This window comes from Tupaia chinensis, unplaced genomic scaffold (genome assembly GCF_000334495.1).
Source record: "Tupaia chinensis unplaced genomic scaffold, TupChi_1.0 Scaffold145147_1, whole genome shotgun sequence".
In the NCBI taxonomy this organism is placed as follows: Eukaryota; Metazoa; Chordata; class Mammalia; order Scandentia; family Tupaiidae; genus Tupaia; species Tupaia belangeri.
Genome location: NW_006205007.1, coordinates 1,305,305 through 1,322,909, shown reverse-complemented (window position 1 = coordinate 1,322,909; position 17,605 = coordinate 1,305,305). Strand labels below are relative to the sequence as shown.

Genomic DNA, 17,605 nt, shown 5'->3' with positions numbered 1-17,605 from the left:
TCTTTCCCTTTATTTCTCTGTCTCTGTTTGGTCAAATTAAAAAAATAATAACAAATGCAATTAAATAAATAATTCTTTTTTAAAAAAACCATAAAGGCATATTCTGGTTTTATTGGCAATCAATTATGAATGTTCCCAAATAATTTCCAGTTTTGAGACTTTTAATATGTAAGAAAAAATAAGACCAAGTCAGTATATAATTATCAGAGACCCTCAAACGGTTTAAGCAGATAGTGTATATGAATCGTTTCTGACAGGAAGACTAAACAAAAAGCGATAAAAAGCTTATAGCTGTATTTGAAGAATCCCAAACTATATTCCATGCCATAGTACATGTTTAGCTATACAAGTTTATCTAAAGTATCAGAAGGTATCAGTAACTCAAACATTTCAAAAGAAAAATTTTACTTTTAACTCTTATATCTCTACTACATTTGTTGATCTTATCTTAAAATCCTCCAGAGTACAAATCTTAATAGGAAGTTCTTTTGAGAAAATAACATGGAGGATATTAAAGTTAAAATAAATATTTTGATGAAAAAGTAGTCTACAGAGATTATAGTATGTGGTATAATAACTAAATAAGATTTATGGAAATTATAAACACCATGGAGAAATTAAAGAATGGTATGAGGACAGGTAGCAGGTGGCCTGGAGATTAAGGCATCTGGATACCACATGACTGGCTATACAGTTCAAGTCCTGGGTGCATGTGCTTGCATGCCCAAAATTCCCAGGAGGAGAATTGGAGGAGAAGGGATTGTGGCATGGCCATCCCCCCTAGGGGGGTGATTTCTTACCTTCCCTCTCTCTATTTCTCTCTCCAGTGAGTGCACATATACTATAGCAAAACAAACAAGTAAACAACAATAACAAAATAGTATGATCTCAGAGGCTCTAAAATGAACTTCAAAGAAAATTATCAGGACCCCTCTTGAACATTATAATGTAATAGTTAAAGAATCTTGAAATGGTTAGATCTCATTATACCTTCTCTTGAAAGATTAAAGGGTAGAAAATATGATTTTATTATTTGGTTTACTCCTGTCTCTGTATTGTAGATTTTTTATTATTCTTTATCAAAAACTTTCCTCCTCCATGATTTCTAGTCTTTTTTTCTTTTTCTATTATATTTCTCTGACCAGGAACATTTATATATCAATAGTTTCTGTTCTCTGCTTTGGCTCCTTTATGTACTAGTACCCTGCAGCAGAAGAAAAATAAAAAAATGAAGTAAAATAGTTTCAGGGCAAGGAAAGTGGAATCAGGGTGGGTAGACATATATCCTCCATATATCCCTCATTATTATATCAAAGTCTTTGCATATGTCAGCAGCAATTTATACACTACCTGAAGCGCAGTCATGAAATCCAGCTAACCTTTGGCCTTTTCACCTTGGGAATCCTGCAAAGTCTATAATTCAGGTTACATTATTTTTTCTATTTGAAGTCTGGTAACCCCTTCACCTCCAAATTCAGTTAGTACACTGAAAACCTAATGTTCTTTAAAAATCTTGAAAATAGTTACACACTAAAAGGGTAGGATTTGAGTTCAGCTAATTACAAATAATAAGAGTTTAAGTACTTTAAAGACATTATAACTTTACTAAACTGAAAATAGCTTTCTAAGTTATTTTGAACTATAATTATTTCTCGATTCATGTGTCCTCTTGAAGACTTTTCTATTTTACCTGTTATCCTAACAGAGCATTTTTTATTTTTCAACTTTCTACTCATTTTTTAATTGTTAAAAAAGCAATATTGGAGCAATAAATGGCATAATGTTTATGTTGCTGGATTCCCACAGAGTGGACTGCAATTCAAGTACTGAACCTGGCAGCTTAAAACTCAATCTGGACATGTATACATACTTGCCCAAAATCCTGAGAGGAGACTGGAAGAGAAGGGATTATGGTGTGACCATCCCCCTGGGGGTGATTTACTTTCTCTTTCTCTGGTGAGTGCACATGCCCTATAGCAGAAGTCTATTAAAAAGAGAAAAAAGGGACCAGCAGTTAGCGTAATGGCTATGTCGCTGGACTCCCACGTAGTCGACCGCGGTTCGAGTCCTGGACCCGGTGGCTTAAACTCACGCCGGGCGCGTGTGCGTGCATGCCTAAGATCCCGAGAGGAAAATGGAGGAGAAGGGATTGCGGCGTGGCCATCCCCCCTGGGGGGTGATTTCCTGCTTTCTGTCTCTCTGTCTCTCTCTGTCTGTCTGGTGAGCGCACGTGCCCTATAGCAAAAATCTCTCCAAAAAAAAAAAGAAAGAAAGAAAGAAAGAAAGAAAAGTAACCTAGTGATTAAGGGAGTCAGACATGACTGACCAAAATTCATATCTTGGCCTGGTAGCTTGAAAAAATACACTGAGTGCATGTGCATGCATGTTCAAAATCCCAGTGGTGGAGAAATGCAGAAGGGATTGTGGCATGATTCACTAAGGAATAATTTTTTCCCTCTGTTTCTCTATGGCTGTCACACATGCCTTCTAGCAAAGTAAAAGAAATTTAACATGTAGTAAGTAGCATAAAGCAGTGATTTCCAGACATCTGACTTTTCGACTATTAAAGCTTCCATAAAAATGGAGAATATTGAATTGTTAGGAATTAGTCAATTTTGTGAAGTAAGCAGGCTTTTTTTTTTTAACTACCATTTCCCACTGCTCTGTTTCATAAAAGGAAATGACATTTCAAGGCAAGCAGGTGGAAGGAAGAACAGAAGGAAGGAGAGAAGAATGAAAAGGAGTGGAAATACTTCCCATAAAAAAGAAAGTCCTTTGAATTAAATAAATATGTAGACATATAGCTCATGAAATGTTCACCAGAGATTTTGTTCTTTTTTTAAAAATGTTTTTCCATGGGCTTATAATAAATTGGCAGTAGTTTGCATACCAGGTACCTTAGTTTGGATTTCCTCAGAAGCAGACTTTGTAAATAGGACTTAAGCATTAATGCCATTTATTTGGGAGGTGATCCCAAGAAATTTCAGTAGGAGACTAGCAAAGGGAAGAAAATCAATACAGGTTGTATTAACAATCAGGTTACCACTATGAGCAGTTGGGACTCAGTCCCACTGAGCAACTAGAGAAACCACTAGAACACTAGAAACACAGAAACCACTAGAGAGTTGTCACACCTGAGGGACAAAGAAACTAGATTTTTATCCATTTGCTTTCATTTGTCATTGGTTGAGGGTTGCTCCAGGAAGCATCTCCTGTGCAACATCTGCAGACTGCCTTGTGTGCAGTTTGAGCATCTTTGTGGCTAGAGAATAGACCAGGGCCACCAGATGGCATGGAAGTTAAGGCACTGGATCCCACATGGCCAACTCCTCTGTTCAAATCCTGGACCTGATGGCTTAAAAATCACACTGAGTCCATGTATATGCATCCCAAAAAATCCCAAAGGAAAAATGGAGGAGAAGGGAATGCAGTGTGGCCAACCTCCCTGGGGGGCAGGTTATTTCTCCTCAGTCCCCCTCAATGAGTGCGCACGCCCTGTAACAATAACTAAACAAAAAGAAAGAAAAAGTGTTCCAAAAGACATGGCTTCTACTTCTAGAAAATCTTAGTTTTAAGGTGCTTTCCTATGGATTGTGCCTTCCACAACTAATAAAAAATATGACAGTATTATTATCCTCAATTGACAGATCTTTAAGGCTTTTGAGTTTCAAAGGTGTGGTCAATGTACCTCAAGGCATGAAGGCTTATTATAAGGATTCCTAGGGAAGTAAGTCAGGGAAAGAAAACTGTTCCACAATATAATGTTTTGTGTCATGGGGAACCATATTATCATTTATTGTTCAGGATCCAGAAGCAGCTCTAGGGAACTAACAAACACGCTTGTGGTCATGTCTGAAGGATGGGGACCATGCTATTATCTCGTTCAGTCACTGCACCATCCCCATGACTCAAGCACTCTGTCACTTACTCTATTTCTCCCAACACAGTCCTGCTTCTTCTGCTTTGACTGTAACCCCCAGTATCCGCCATCCCTCTCTACTTAATTTCCGCTTACTCATGTCTTCCACTGTTTCTCTGCTTTCACCTACAGTATTTATGAAATTCCAGGGAAACAATGGTAAGACAACTAGGTGTGGACTTTGTTCTCATAGAGCATATAGTTTAGAGAGAGAGGCAGACTTGTATCAAGTAACATTTAAAAAAATACAGCATTTAATACTATGATACATTGGGGAAAGAAAAACTAAACTAATAAGAAATTTTTAGAGTTTCTGTAGTCACTTAGCAGATTCTTTGTTGATTGTTCACAGAGTATTTCACTGTAATAACATAGACACAGTATCTCAGCCCCAAGCCTGAGATGCTGCAACAGATAGACTGTGTTTGAAAACCACCTCTATTACTACTAGCTCTGTAACTCCATAGTTCTAGTATATAACTCTAGCTCTACAAATCATGTTTTATGCGTGGATAGCAATACCGATTGACTTAGGTCTCCTTCTCCAAGAAGTAGACCCCAGACTAGAATTTATCATAGGTTGTTTATTTGGGAAATGACCCCAAGGAGTGCCATTGCCCAGAGGGGAAGTGAGACAAGGAAGGAAAGGACACCAAAAAGGGGTGTGTTATCAAAGAGGTAACCATTGGGTGCAAGGGGCAGGCAGGCTTAGTCCCATGGGAGAACCATGGGAGATCATGTGAAATATGTCTCAGAGTTATCCTACATGAGAAGTGAGAGCTGTAGATACTTACCCTTCAACTCCCTTCCATCGTCAGTGAAGGCCGCTTTTGGATTCATTAGCTCCCTGCACTTCCATGTTGTCCCATGCTTACAGTTCAAAGAAAGCTCGTACATGGATAGTCACCAAGTAGACAAGTTCTATAATCATGCTCTAGAATGAGTGACAAGTATGGAATGTTGACAGTTGCTATCTTTATCTTAAGGAAATTTCTATGAAGCTTTGAAAAAAATAGTAGAACAAAACAGGAGCTCAATAGATTGTATCTATTATTATCACTGTCATTTGGCTATACCTTACAGAACAGTAAAGATATATTTTGACCAGACTAACAGAATATAAAATTTATTTCCCTTGTTCTAAGCTTCTATTAATATGGCCTAAGATTGGGTGTATTCTCATCATAATCTTTCAGCAGCATCTAGAAGTTGGTCCCTTTCTTCTTCTTAACACACTTTCTTTACTTGGTTTTCAAAAAAATTATACTCTTCTTCAGATGCTGGCCTTAGATTCCCTTGAGAGATGCTTCCTTTTCCCAAATTCTGAATGTTGGGAGTATCCTTGGCTTTTTTCACCATCTACTGTTCTTTCTAAATGATTTAATCTAGATCCATTAATTTAAATATTATATATATGCAGATGATTCCTAAATTACTATCTCTAACCCATCCTCTTCTAGCTCAAACTGTTTCTTGGCATCTCTTATATCCAAAATTGAACTCATATTTACCTCATGTAAAAACAACATTCCTGTTATTTCCCATGTTGTAAATGGTGTCAACACTCACCTGGTAGCCAAAAATCTAGATGCTTTAATTGATTCCTCTCTTTCTCATCACACATTTGTTTTATTATTATTTATTTATTTTTGGAGAAATTTTTGCTATAGGGCACGTGCGCTTGCCAGACTGACAGAGAGAGACAGAGAGACAGAAAGTGAGACAGAAAGTGAGAAATCACCCCCAAGTGATATCCCCAGCATGGGGATGGCCATGCTGCAATCCCGTCTCCTCCATTCTCCTGTTGGAATCTTGGGCATGCACGCACACATGCCCGGTGTGAGTTTTAAGCCACCAGATCCAGGACGCAAACCATGGTCACCTACATGGGAGTCCAGCGACATAGCCATTACACTAACTGCTGGTCCCTCTCATCACACATTTAATTCATCAACATGTCTTGTCAGTTCTGCCTTTGAAATATATACTGTATGGGGACCAGCAGTGTATACAACATACATTAGCCAGAGTCACCTTTTGAAAATGTAAATCAAATCAAAAGATACGTTTTTAATATTTTCTCATCATATATAATAAAATACAAAGTTCTCCCATCCAAAAGCCTTCATGACATGGCATCTGTTGCAGGGTGATTTCTGCATGATATTCAGGTTCTTAGTGTTTTGGACAAAGAACTGAACAAAACACGCAAATAGTGCAAGGGAAAGGTAGTTAGTTTATTAAGTAAAAGGAAAAGTACACTACTGAGTGGACAGAGGAGTGGCTCGAAAGGCCGTGGTGTTGCATTCTGTGGAATTTATAATCTTTAACCTAGTCATGGGCCCACTGACTGTTCTCATCTCATTGACTCTATCAAATTTGGCTGTGCCCACTGATTTATCTCTTTGGCTACATCACATGTGGCTTAATCAACTAGACTATAACTAAGCTTCTACTCCTCAATTATGGTCTTGTCACTCTGAAGATCTTGGTATTTTTTGAATATACGAAGAATCTTGCTACCTTTTGAGCCTTTAGACTTAACCCTGGCCTTTGCATGAAATACTCTTGAACAGAGCTTTCCCTGGGTTACTTCCATACTTCATTAAAGTCTGCTTAAATATCACATCCTCAAAGTTCTTCACTGACCATTAACCACAGAAAGTCTTCACCTATACTGTTTAATTTTTATTTTACTGCTTTTCAGTACCTGAGGTTATCCCATGTATTTGTTTACTTGCTTCTGTCCAGGTCTGATTGGATTGCTGTAACAAAAATATCACAGACTTGGTGTCTTTAACAGTGAACATTTCTTGGGACCAGTAGATGGTATAATGGTTACATCACTTGACTCCCACATAGTCAACAGCAGTTTGAGTGCTGACTCAGTGGCTTAAACTCACGCCAGGTGTGTGTACATCATGCCCAAAATTCTGAGAGGAGAATGGAGAAGGGATTGCAGTCATCCCTCTGGGAGTGATTTCTCACTTTCTATTTCTCTGTCTCTCTGGTGAGTCCACATGCCCTATAACAAAAAAACAAAAACAAACAAACAAAAAACACATGCACAAACACACACACAAAGCAACATTTCTTTCATACAGATGAGGAGGCAAGATGAAGGTGCTGGCAAATTCAGTGTCTGGTAAGGGCCCTCTTCTGATTTATAGTTGGCCATCTTTCTATATCCTTGCAAGGTAGAAGGGTAAGAGAACTCTCTGGGTTTTCTTTTGTACAGGTACTAATCCCATTCATGCAGGCTCCATCCACCCTCAAGATCAATCCACTTCCAAAGGCCTTATACATTTAAATACCATCACATTGGAGATAAGATTTCAAAATATTAATTTGGGGAGAGCACAAAGATATGCTTTACATTAATGTCTATAATCTGTCAACTTTAAGTAAAGAAGATTACCTTTGATAATTTGGTTGGGTACCATCTAAGGCCGTCAGAACAAAACCTGAGGATTTTTATAGAAGAAATTCTGTATCAAGATAGCAGTGCCTGGGCCAGTAGGTAGCATATTGGTTAAGATGCTGGCCTCTCACATGACCAACTGCAGTTGAGTATTAGACTTGGTGGGTTGAAATTTACGTCAGGAGTATGTGCATGCATGGCCAAAATTCTGAGAGAAGGATGGAGGAGAAGGGATTGCAGCATGGCCTTTCCCCAAGGAGGGTGATTTATCCCTTTTTTCTCTCTCCAGGAAGCACATGTATCCTATAGCAAAAATCTCTCAAAAAAACAGAACAAACCAAAAATGATAGCAGTGTCTATCTGTCATCCTGCCCTACAGATTTTGAATTCGTCAGCAGTACAAATTTGTAAGTGAATTCTTAAAAATAAAATTACTCTCTCTGATATAAACTGTAATCACAAAGTGATTATCACATCTTAAGTTCTTCCAATAGCTTGAGATATAACTTTCATGAATCTAGTTGTTATAATCCTTTGATATATATGCATATATCCTATTATTTCTGTTTCTTTGGACTGATACTGTTTTCCAGTTGTGAAAAGCAAAGTATACATTTTTTCACTCAAATTTAAATCTTCAAGGGCTGGACAGTGGTGTGATAGTAACACATAATAGTCTGTGAGGTTGATCTACATGGGAAGGTTCCAGGTTTGTGTCTGAAGACCTGGGTATTCCAGGTACGCATGAGCCCATGATGTGAGACTAGTTAAAGCTGGAAGTGGATCACTGCAGCAGGACCCTGTTGGGGATGCTCTCTCTGCCTCTCGATTGTTTGCTCATGGAGGAAGCAAATAACTTTTAAAAAAATTTTCAGATCTTCAATTATAATGTGAACAGAACAAGTACATAGTTTATAGATATCTCTGTGTGAATGGGAGTCTTATCCAACACTAGGTATATTTGATCAATAAGCACTCAATCTTCCTAATTTACTTTATCTTATCTCCATGTGTATTACACATGATTTTTAAAAAAGAATTATTTATTTAATTTTATTTATTATTATTAGTTTGCTATAGGGTACATTAACTCGCCAGAGAGGGAGAGAGAGAGAAATAGAGACAGAGAAAGTGAGGAAGCAAGCCACCATGTCAGGACTCAAACCATGGCTGACCATGTGGGAATCCAGCATCTTAACCACCGTGCCAGCTGCTGGCTGCTACACATGATTTTGAGAAGTACCTTCCTAATTTCGAAAACCTTTTTATAGCATTTTAGAAATCAATTTAATAATCTTATTTTTTAAAAAATTAGTTTGGTGTGTCTTTTTCACATTCTTCATGGTAAACATAACTAATCATGTCTACACTCAAATAATCTGCAAGCATGCTGCAATAGTGCAGTAGTAACAGCAGTCCTTAATGCCATTGCCTTATGGGAACATCCCAGATCCACATTCAAGGTCTCCTTGTACCCAAGAGGCACATGTATGGGTGGCTGTGATTTCTTCCTCATAGAAGAAGTAAATATTAAAAAATAAACTTTGTGCTACAGGGCGCCTATGTTCGCCAGAAAGACAGAGAGAGACAGAGAGACAGAAAGCGAGAAATCACCCCCCAGGGGGGATGGCCACACCGCCGTCCCTTCTCCTCCATTCTCCTCTCGGGATATTGGGCATGCACACGCGCCCGTTGTGAGTTTAAGCCACTGGGTCCAGACTTGAACTGCAGTTGAATAGCTGGGAGTCCAGAAACGTAGCCATTATGCCAACTGCTGGTCCCAACAAATAAACTTTTTAAAAAAGAAAACAATTAATTGACTGAGTTGTGATAGATTGTGATAGCAGACACTGCCACTTGGTAGAGTGAAGCCAAATGGGAGGCCTGGGTTTGAATTTCTGCTCATTCTGAAAGTTGCATCCAGTGGCACATACCTACAGTTGCAGGGGTTCAGGAGACAGAGGCAGGAGGACAGAGACAGAATAAGACCTCTTAAAAAAATGAGCTTCGGGCCAGCAGGTGGCGTGGTGGTTAAGGATGCTGGACTCCCACATGGCAGACCATGGTTCAAGTCTCAGACCTGGTGGTTTGCTTTTTCTTTCTCCCTCCCTCTCTCCCTCCTTACTTCCCTCTCTCTCCCCCTCCTCTCTGGTCAAATTTTAATACATAAACAAATAAATAAATAAAGTTAAAGAAAATAATTCTTTTAAACATCAGCTATCTTCTATAATTTTATTAGGTACTGGTATGTGTGTTAGACATTTCTGAAACTTTTTTGTTTTTTTAAATTTTGGTATAGGATGCATATGCTCACTGGAGATGGGGAGGGAGAGGAAGTGAGAAAACATCCCCAGCAGGGCTGGTCACACTGTAATACCTTCTCCTTCATTCTCCTCTTCAGATTTTGGGTACATATATATATATATATATATATATGCACCTCTAGCTTATTTTTCAAATTGCTAGTTCCCAGACTCAAACCCTGCAGTCAGTTTTGTGGGATCCAGCTTCTTAACCACCACACCACTTGACTGACCTAAAACTTATTTAAGAATTATTTATTTAATTATATTTAATATCATTAGTAGTAGTAATTTGCTAGAGTGCATGTGTGCTCACCAGAGAGCGAGAGAAAGAAAGCGAGAAAGTAAGCACCAGGACTGAAAAACTGCTGTTGGCCACGTAAGAGTCCAGAACTTTAAATACCATGCTACCTGCTGCCCCCCCCCAATTTTTTTTAATAAAGAAAATAACAAATATTTCAAAATTCTACTCTGTTATATGCCAGCTCACTTCATTTAATCCTATCAGCAGACTTATAGAATAAATATTATCACATCTGTAAAATCATTCAGTAGCCTAAGATGTAATTTTTATGAACATGGTTTTCGAAGTGCATTCAAAGTAGCCATCTTCCCTCATATGTTCTCTTTATTTTTCTGGGATCACAGATCCAACTTAGGTGGACTTCTAATGAACAATACTCTGAGTAGATCAAAGAAAACTGAAAGAAGCTGTGATTGAACATATTTCTGCAAAGATGAAGATATATATTTTAAATAACTCCATTGTGTTAAGCCTGTGATAGTACAACTGCTAGATTATATTCCCTGTCAGGTAACCTGTTCATCTATAAGAGAATTAAATACCCTACTCATTACCATGTAATTTGTAATGCCTCAATATAATTTCCTGTCATATTGTCATCTTTGCCCATGTGACTTCTTTTGGCCAATGATATATAAAAATAAGTGACATGTCATTGAATATTGTTGCCAACAATCTTGCTCTTTCCCATTGCCATAAGAATAGAATGTTCCACACAGAGACAGTTCCTTTAGTCAGAATCTCAGAATAAAGAGATGCTTGGAACAAAACCACAGGCAGACTTGGAAGTCAACATGTAATTTGAGCAAGGAATGAGCCTTTTTTTGTTTTGTTTTCTTTCGTTTTAATTTTTTTTTTCTTGAGAGGTTTTTGCCTTGGGGCATGTACATTTGCAGGAGAGAGAGAGAGACAGACAGAGACAGAGAAAGGGAAAGTGAGAAATCACTCTCTGGGAGGATGGCCATGACACAATCCCTTCTCCATTCTCCTCCCAGGATTTTGGTCATTTTTGCATGCAATTGTGCCCGGCATTGAGTTTCAAGCCACCAGGTCTGGGACTCAAACCGTGATTGACCATGTGGAAATCGAGCAATGTAACCACTGTACCATCTGCTGTTCCCAATTTTAATTTTTAAAAACAGGGTCTTATTGTATCACAATCTTCCTACCTCAGCTTCCCAGGTAGCTGGAGTTATAGGCACATGCATCTCCATGACTAGCCTTTAGATTAGACCCAGAATCAAACCTGGGTCTCTCCTATAGTCCCAAGAACACATTTTAGTAGCCTGCACTATCACAACTGAGCCATCCATTGTTAACTGTAAGTAACTGAATTCTTGGATCATTTTTACTAGAGCAAAGTTGACTAATAAAGGTAGCCGGTCTATAATAAATAGGGTCAAATATACTAAAAAGTTATGGTAATTTAGGATTATGATAATGGTTAGAAAATGCTACAAATTTATATAGCCTCAAATCTTAATTACAGAAAAAGCTTTTGCTTCACTTGTAAATAACCAAATCTTCCATATGATTATGAAGAATTGGGGCCAACAAATGATATAATGGTTAAGGTGTTGGACTCCCTCCTGGTCAACCATGGTTCGAGTCCTGGACCCAGTGGCTTGAAACTCACACTGGGCATCTGTGTGTGCATGCCTAAAATCCCTCCTGAGGGGAGAATAGAGAAGAGATTGTGGTGTGGCCATCTCCCTGAGGAGTGAGTTCTCATTTTCTGTCTCTCTATTTCTCGCTGTCTCCCCAGCAAGCACATGCACCCCTACAGCAAAAATTTCTCAAAAAAATTATGAAGAATTATTGAAGAATAAAGGGTTTTTTGTTGAAAGAATGAATGTATCCCTCCTAAATTCATATGTTGAAACACTGTCACAGGAAGTGGGGACTTTGAGAGGTAATTGGGATTAGATGAGTTCAGGAGGATAGATTCCTCATGAATGTGATTAGTGCTTTTATAATCAAGAGTCATGACAGAGTTTGCTTCGCTTCTCTTCTCTTTACCATGTGAAAATACAATGAGAATCAATAATCTATCACCTGGAAGAGGGCTCTCACCAGAACCTGGCCATGCTAGCATCCTGGTCTTAGACTTCTAGCCTCCAGAACTGTGAGAAATAAACCCCTTCCACAGTCTGAACTAAGACAGCTTTAGAATCTGAATTAGCTACTGGGTTGTCTGTACAGTCATGATACATTTTTGCATAGAAAACATGGAAAAATATTCATGACTTTCCCAGGAGCTTAATAGATAACTATATAGCCAAAACTAAGTCAGAATTCTTTGATTTTTGTACAGCATTAGAGCATTAGTGACAGCATAGATAATAGTTTTTTGTTTGGGGTGAGACTTCTTTGTTCTTTTGGACTGAGGTAATAGAATTGATTTTATATTTTAGTTTTGTCATTCCTTGTTTGCTTTACTAATAAATGCTAAGGTTGATGAGGGTTTCTGAATTTGTACTTTGTTATTTGGTATAAATATTTTTTATGTCTTAATTACTGACAAGGATATCCATTATGTTTCTAAACTTTTTGAGATGCTTGAAACAACTAGAAAACCTTGTTAAGAATTTTTGGTTTAAGATTAAAACAAATACAGTAGTAGATTGAAAATATAGTAACATTATTTTTCCTACTCAGCTAAAAATGTATGACTTATGCATATACACTGACTTGTTTGAAATTATACTTTCCTCATGTAAAAGTCTTTTAAGATTTGGCATTAACCAAGGCATAAGATGATTTTGGCCTGAAGTTTTTAAAATGCATTATGTATTGATGTTCTTATTTCCTGAGTCTTCTGACTGAAGTCATGTACAATATGCTGCTTATATAATTTTTGTTTTTAGCTGATACCAGTATGTTTACAGGAATAAATTCACCTAACTAAATAGTTACTGAAAGATTATGTGGTTATAGTTATTTTCTTTATATTTGACATCTGTAAAGTCATTATGTTATACAATATATTTTTCATTTGATATGAATAGGATTTCTGAGATTTATAAATAAAACTCCTTTTCATCTAAAATAATTTACTGTTCCTTATAGCAATTACTTGTATTTAAATTTTTTTCTTTTTTGATAAGTTGGTATAATATGAACATTTTCTTTTATTCTATGTAGACTAGATAAGTTTTCTATAATTGTTTAAGATTAGTCCATTGTTTCATGTTATAATAACAGTACTTAGAATTTATATATTTCTAAAAATCTTATTTGCCTTATATTTTAGAGTACAATATCATATACATTTTACTTTTTATTGTTTTGATACATTAGCATTCCTTTTTTTTTTTTTGATAGTATGTGTGCATGCATACACAAAAGAGAGAGAAAGTACCCTTGACAAGGTCTCATCATACTGTGATCACAGTTCTCTAGCTCTTCAGGATCTAGGAGATCCATGTGGGCACCTAGCATATTCTCAGTTCAACTTGAGGATTCACACTTGTGGTGAGCATGTGGCTTCCAGTATGCTAGGGGCTACGTGAATTAGGCTGGATCAGTATTCTTTTGTACTTAATGTAATTAAAACAAAACATTAAGAGATGATAAAATCCAGCAATTCTATAAGAGTATAGAATTCTGCAGATAAAAAGACAAAGATAAGGGCAGATTCTGTTGTTTATCTATAATCCTCTTCCCACCTCCTTTCTTGCTAATTGAACTTTCCCCAGCTACCCTTGAAAATAAACACAGCCATGCAATCCAAGTGGATTCCTTTATGATTTCTAGATTTATGTTTACTAAACTTCTCCAGGTCCAGCTCTGGTACACACTGAGGAGACAATATGTTTCTCAAGCTGGAACCACATAGGAAACACAGGTTTGATTCCTGGTCTAACCTAACAGCTAGGTCTGGTGGGTATTGGTAAGCCCAGCTGTTCTGGATGTTGAGGCAGGAGGAATTTGAGCCACTCTGTTTCAAAAATAACAACAACATGGGCTGGCAGATGGCATGGTGGTTAAGGCATAAGACTTCCACATGGTCTACCTTGGTTCGAGTCTTGGACCTGGTGGCATGCTTTCTCATTTTGTCTCTCTCTCGTGAGTGCACATGCCCTATAGCAGATTTTTAAAGAATAATAAATAAAATTAAATAAGTTATTCTTTAAAAAAATAACAACACAAAAATATTATCTCTTATTAAAAAGACTATTTTTAGAAATTCTTCCAGGTTACCTTCTAGTGCTTTTTTGTGGAGAGATTTTTTTTTTTTCTCTATAGTGCGCGTGCGTTCGCCAGACAGACAGAGAGAGACATAGAGACAGAAAGCGAGAAATCACCCCCCAGGGGGGATGGTCACGCCGCAATCCCTTCTCCTCCATTCTCCTCTCGGGATCTTGGGCATGCACGCACACGCGCCCGGCGTGAGTTTTAAGTCACCGGGTCTGGGAAGTGAACTGCGGTCGACTACGTGGGAGTCCAGCGACATAGCCATTACGCTAACTGCTGGTTCCCCCTTCTAGTGCTTTTATGGTCTCAGTTTTTATTTTGCTCAAATCTTTGATTTGCCTGGATTTTATTTTGGTATAAAGAGTGAGGTAGTTACCTACCTTTTTTTCCCCCCTAAATCTAACTTCCTCCTTTCATGCTCTTAGTTATTGTATTTACTTTGTATTTTCTCCTCTTATGTAGCTATCCAGCTTAAAAAAACTTCTAATTCTCAAGAGTGAGGTAATAAAAGGAAAAAAATTAAGACTTTCATATTTTAGTATCTTTGGCATTCAGGGAAAGCATCTATTACATTTAAAAGTTTGGATAATAAGATATAGCCTTTACACTAACTGCTGGTCCGTAACGTGAGTTTTAAGCCACTGGGTCTGGAACTTGAACTGCGGTAGACTACATGGAAACCCAGCAATGTAACCATTGCACCATCTGCTGGCTCCCTGATAGTCATTTGTACCTTACTTTGTGTAATAATTCTTAGAAGCACAAGGGAGGAAGTTCCAGCAAGAAGTGAGGAGGACTCACCTCAGCAAGATGTGTTCAAATTGCCTAATAGCTGGGAAAAAAAAAGTTATCATTTCCCAAGCATTTGGAAAGAACCCATTCCAACTCAGAAGGAAGTACCTAAAAGGATAATACAAAGTGGATCTAAAGACATCTACAAAACATTTCTGAAAATACAACGCCAATCAATTAGTCTGAAGTTGCATCACAATAGTCACCTAGTCTGTCGGACTAGTTGTTATGAATCATTGTTAAACCCATATTTTAGGACAATTTAATAGTTTTGTAGCTATGTATTTTTTTGTGAACAAAGAATTTTCCTCTACACAAAAGTTTTGAGCTAGTAAGACAAATTAAGATTTAAATATATATAGGGACCAGCAGTTAGCATAATGCCTATGTTGCTAGACTCCCATGTAGTCGACCATGGTTCGAGTCCCAGACCTAGTGGCTTAAACTCACTCCAGGCACATGTGCGCCCAAGATCCAGAGAGGAGAATGGAAGAGAAGGGATTGTGACATGGCCATCCCCCTGGGGAGTGATTTCTTGCTTTCTGTCTCTCTTTCTCTCTCTGTCTTTCTAGCAAGTGCTCGCGCTCTATAGCAAAACCTCTCCAAAAAAATTTAAAAAAAAGATTTAAAAATAAAAATCCAGTATGGCATTTAGATCAGTAAGAACCAAAATAAATATAACAAATTTCTGGGAACAGCAATTACCATAATGGCTATGTCGCTGAACTTCCATGTAGCCAACCGACCGTGGTTCAAGTCCCAGACCTCGTGGCTTAAACTCACACTGGGCGGGTGTGTGTGCGTGCCCAAGATCCCAAGAGGAGAATGGAGGAGAAGGGATTGCGGCGTGGCCATCCTCCCTGGGGGGTGATTTCTAGCTTTCTATCTCTCTTTCTCTCTCTGTCTTTCTGGTGATCGCACGTGCCCTATAGCAAAAACCTCTCCAAAAAAACCCAAAAAACAAAAAAAAAAACAAAAAAAAAAAACAAATTTCTTCATTTAAATTCTAAAATCAAAGCATTATTTGAAATGAGCTAAAACTATTAATGCTTGATGTTCATTAAGACCCTAGTGATACTGAATTCTCACTCAAAATTTTTTCTAATCATGTAACTTTATTTTTATCAAGATTCACTTCTGGAAAAGTGTTAATTAAAAGATTAAGAGGTAAGGTTTTGGTGAATGTGGTATGCTTTTTTTCCAACCAGATCCCACTCATGAGGGATTCAAGTAAAACATTAAATCATGTATTCTTATCCCTATCCCTCTCAAATGGTGGGGTAGGAGTGACCAAAATAAAATAAAATAAAATAATTTAAGTACTTACAAAGATGTAAATGGGAGGAACTGGAATAAGAATAGCTTGCTCTTTATAATAAAGAATTGCAAAAAGGAAAGAATAGATAGGAGAAAAAGAAGATGGGGAATGGAATTTTGTTTTGTTATTATTATTTCATTCTGTGTTACTTTGGAAGGTAGAGAGAGAGAGAGGAATTCTGGAAAAAGTAAGATTGTGAAAGTTTTATGAAGTTTTGAAGGGCAATAGGAATATGCCTGGTTAGCTTTTAGAGTCTTATCTGTATGTTCTGTGGAAGCATTTCTAAATTGACACTGGTCTGAGGCTGAAATAAAGTAGATCCAGTTTTATTCAAGTTCAGTTGAGTAAAAATTAACCTGAAACGTGTACTAATGCAGCTTTGTAAGTTTTCCATTATAAATATGTTACATTAATTTTATTATCAATGACTCGAAGATTAAGTCAAAAGACTGACAAGAATATATGACCTTTTTATTTATTTATTTTTTCTGAAATGAGATATAACTGAAAATGAGGACAGGCAGAAGGGGGGAAGAATTTATAGACTAGAGTAGCAAAGAGGAGAGAGCTTACAGAAAGATAGTTCCAGTGACCTGTAGGTCTCCCTTGAGTTAAACACCCAAAAGAAAGGCAGAGATTCACAGAGTGAAAAGGCAAAACCCAACTATAAGCTATCTACAAAAAAAAAAAACCTACTTTAAATAATAAGACACAGTTTAAAGGTAAAAGGATAGAAAAAGATATGCTATGCAAATGTAAATTGAACGATAGTTAAAAAATAATTTTCAGAGACCAGCAGTTAGTGTAATGGCTCTGTCACAGGACTCCCATGTAGTCTACCGTGGTTTGCGTCCGAGACCTGGTGGCTTAAAATACACTGGGCACATGTGCGTGCATGCACAAATCCCGAGAGGAGAATGGAGGAGAAGAGATTACTGTGTGGCCATCCGCCTGGGGGGTGATTCCTCGCTTTCTGTCTCTCTGTCTGGTGAGCGCATGCACCCTATAGCAAAAACCTCTCCAAAAATAATAATAATAATAAAATAATAATTTTCAAAGAAGACATGAAGACTGTCATTTCCTAGACTGATTTGGTATTTTCTTTCGCAAGGCTCCCTGTGAGTATTACTAGCTTTGGAATTAATTAACACACAGGGAGAAGAGAGGATGCTTTAGACACATTAAGAGGCAGGAAGTTAGGACGGAGAGTAGGAATTTCTTGGCTTAAAAGTTTCCAGGCCCTGCAGCATGTAGATTTTAATTTAAAATCTGAATCCTGTTCTGAGGCAAATTCTAGGAGGAGACTTTGTTTTCTGACTCTGAATGTAGTAATATGACAAGCTTTTCTGTC

The 17,605-nt window shown here is 37.5% G+C and overlaps 1 long non-coding RNA gene across 2 annotated transcripts in view; it reads left to right on the top strand.

The window, feature by feature from the left end:
• Window positions 1-1,866, top strand: part of LOC102492570 (uncharacterized) — a 5,259-nt gene extending 3,393 nt beyond the window's left edge. For both annotated transcript variants that reach the window (XR_003547766.1, XR_337282.3), the window contains one exon: window positions 1,807-1,866. This is a non-coding gene — a long non-coding RNA (uncharacterized LOC102492570). The remainder of the gene's footprint in view (window positions 1-1,806) is intronic.
• Window positions 1,867-17,605: the final 15,739 nt, after the last annotated feature.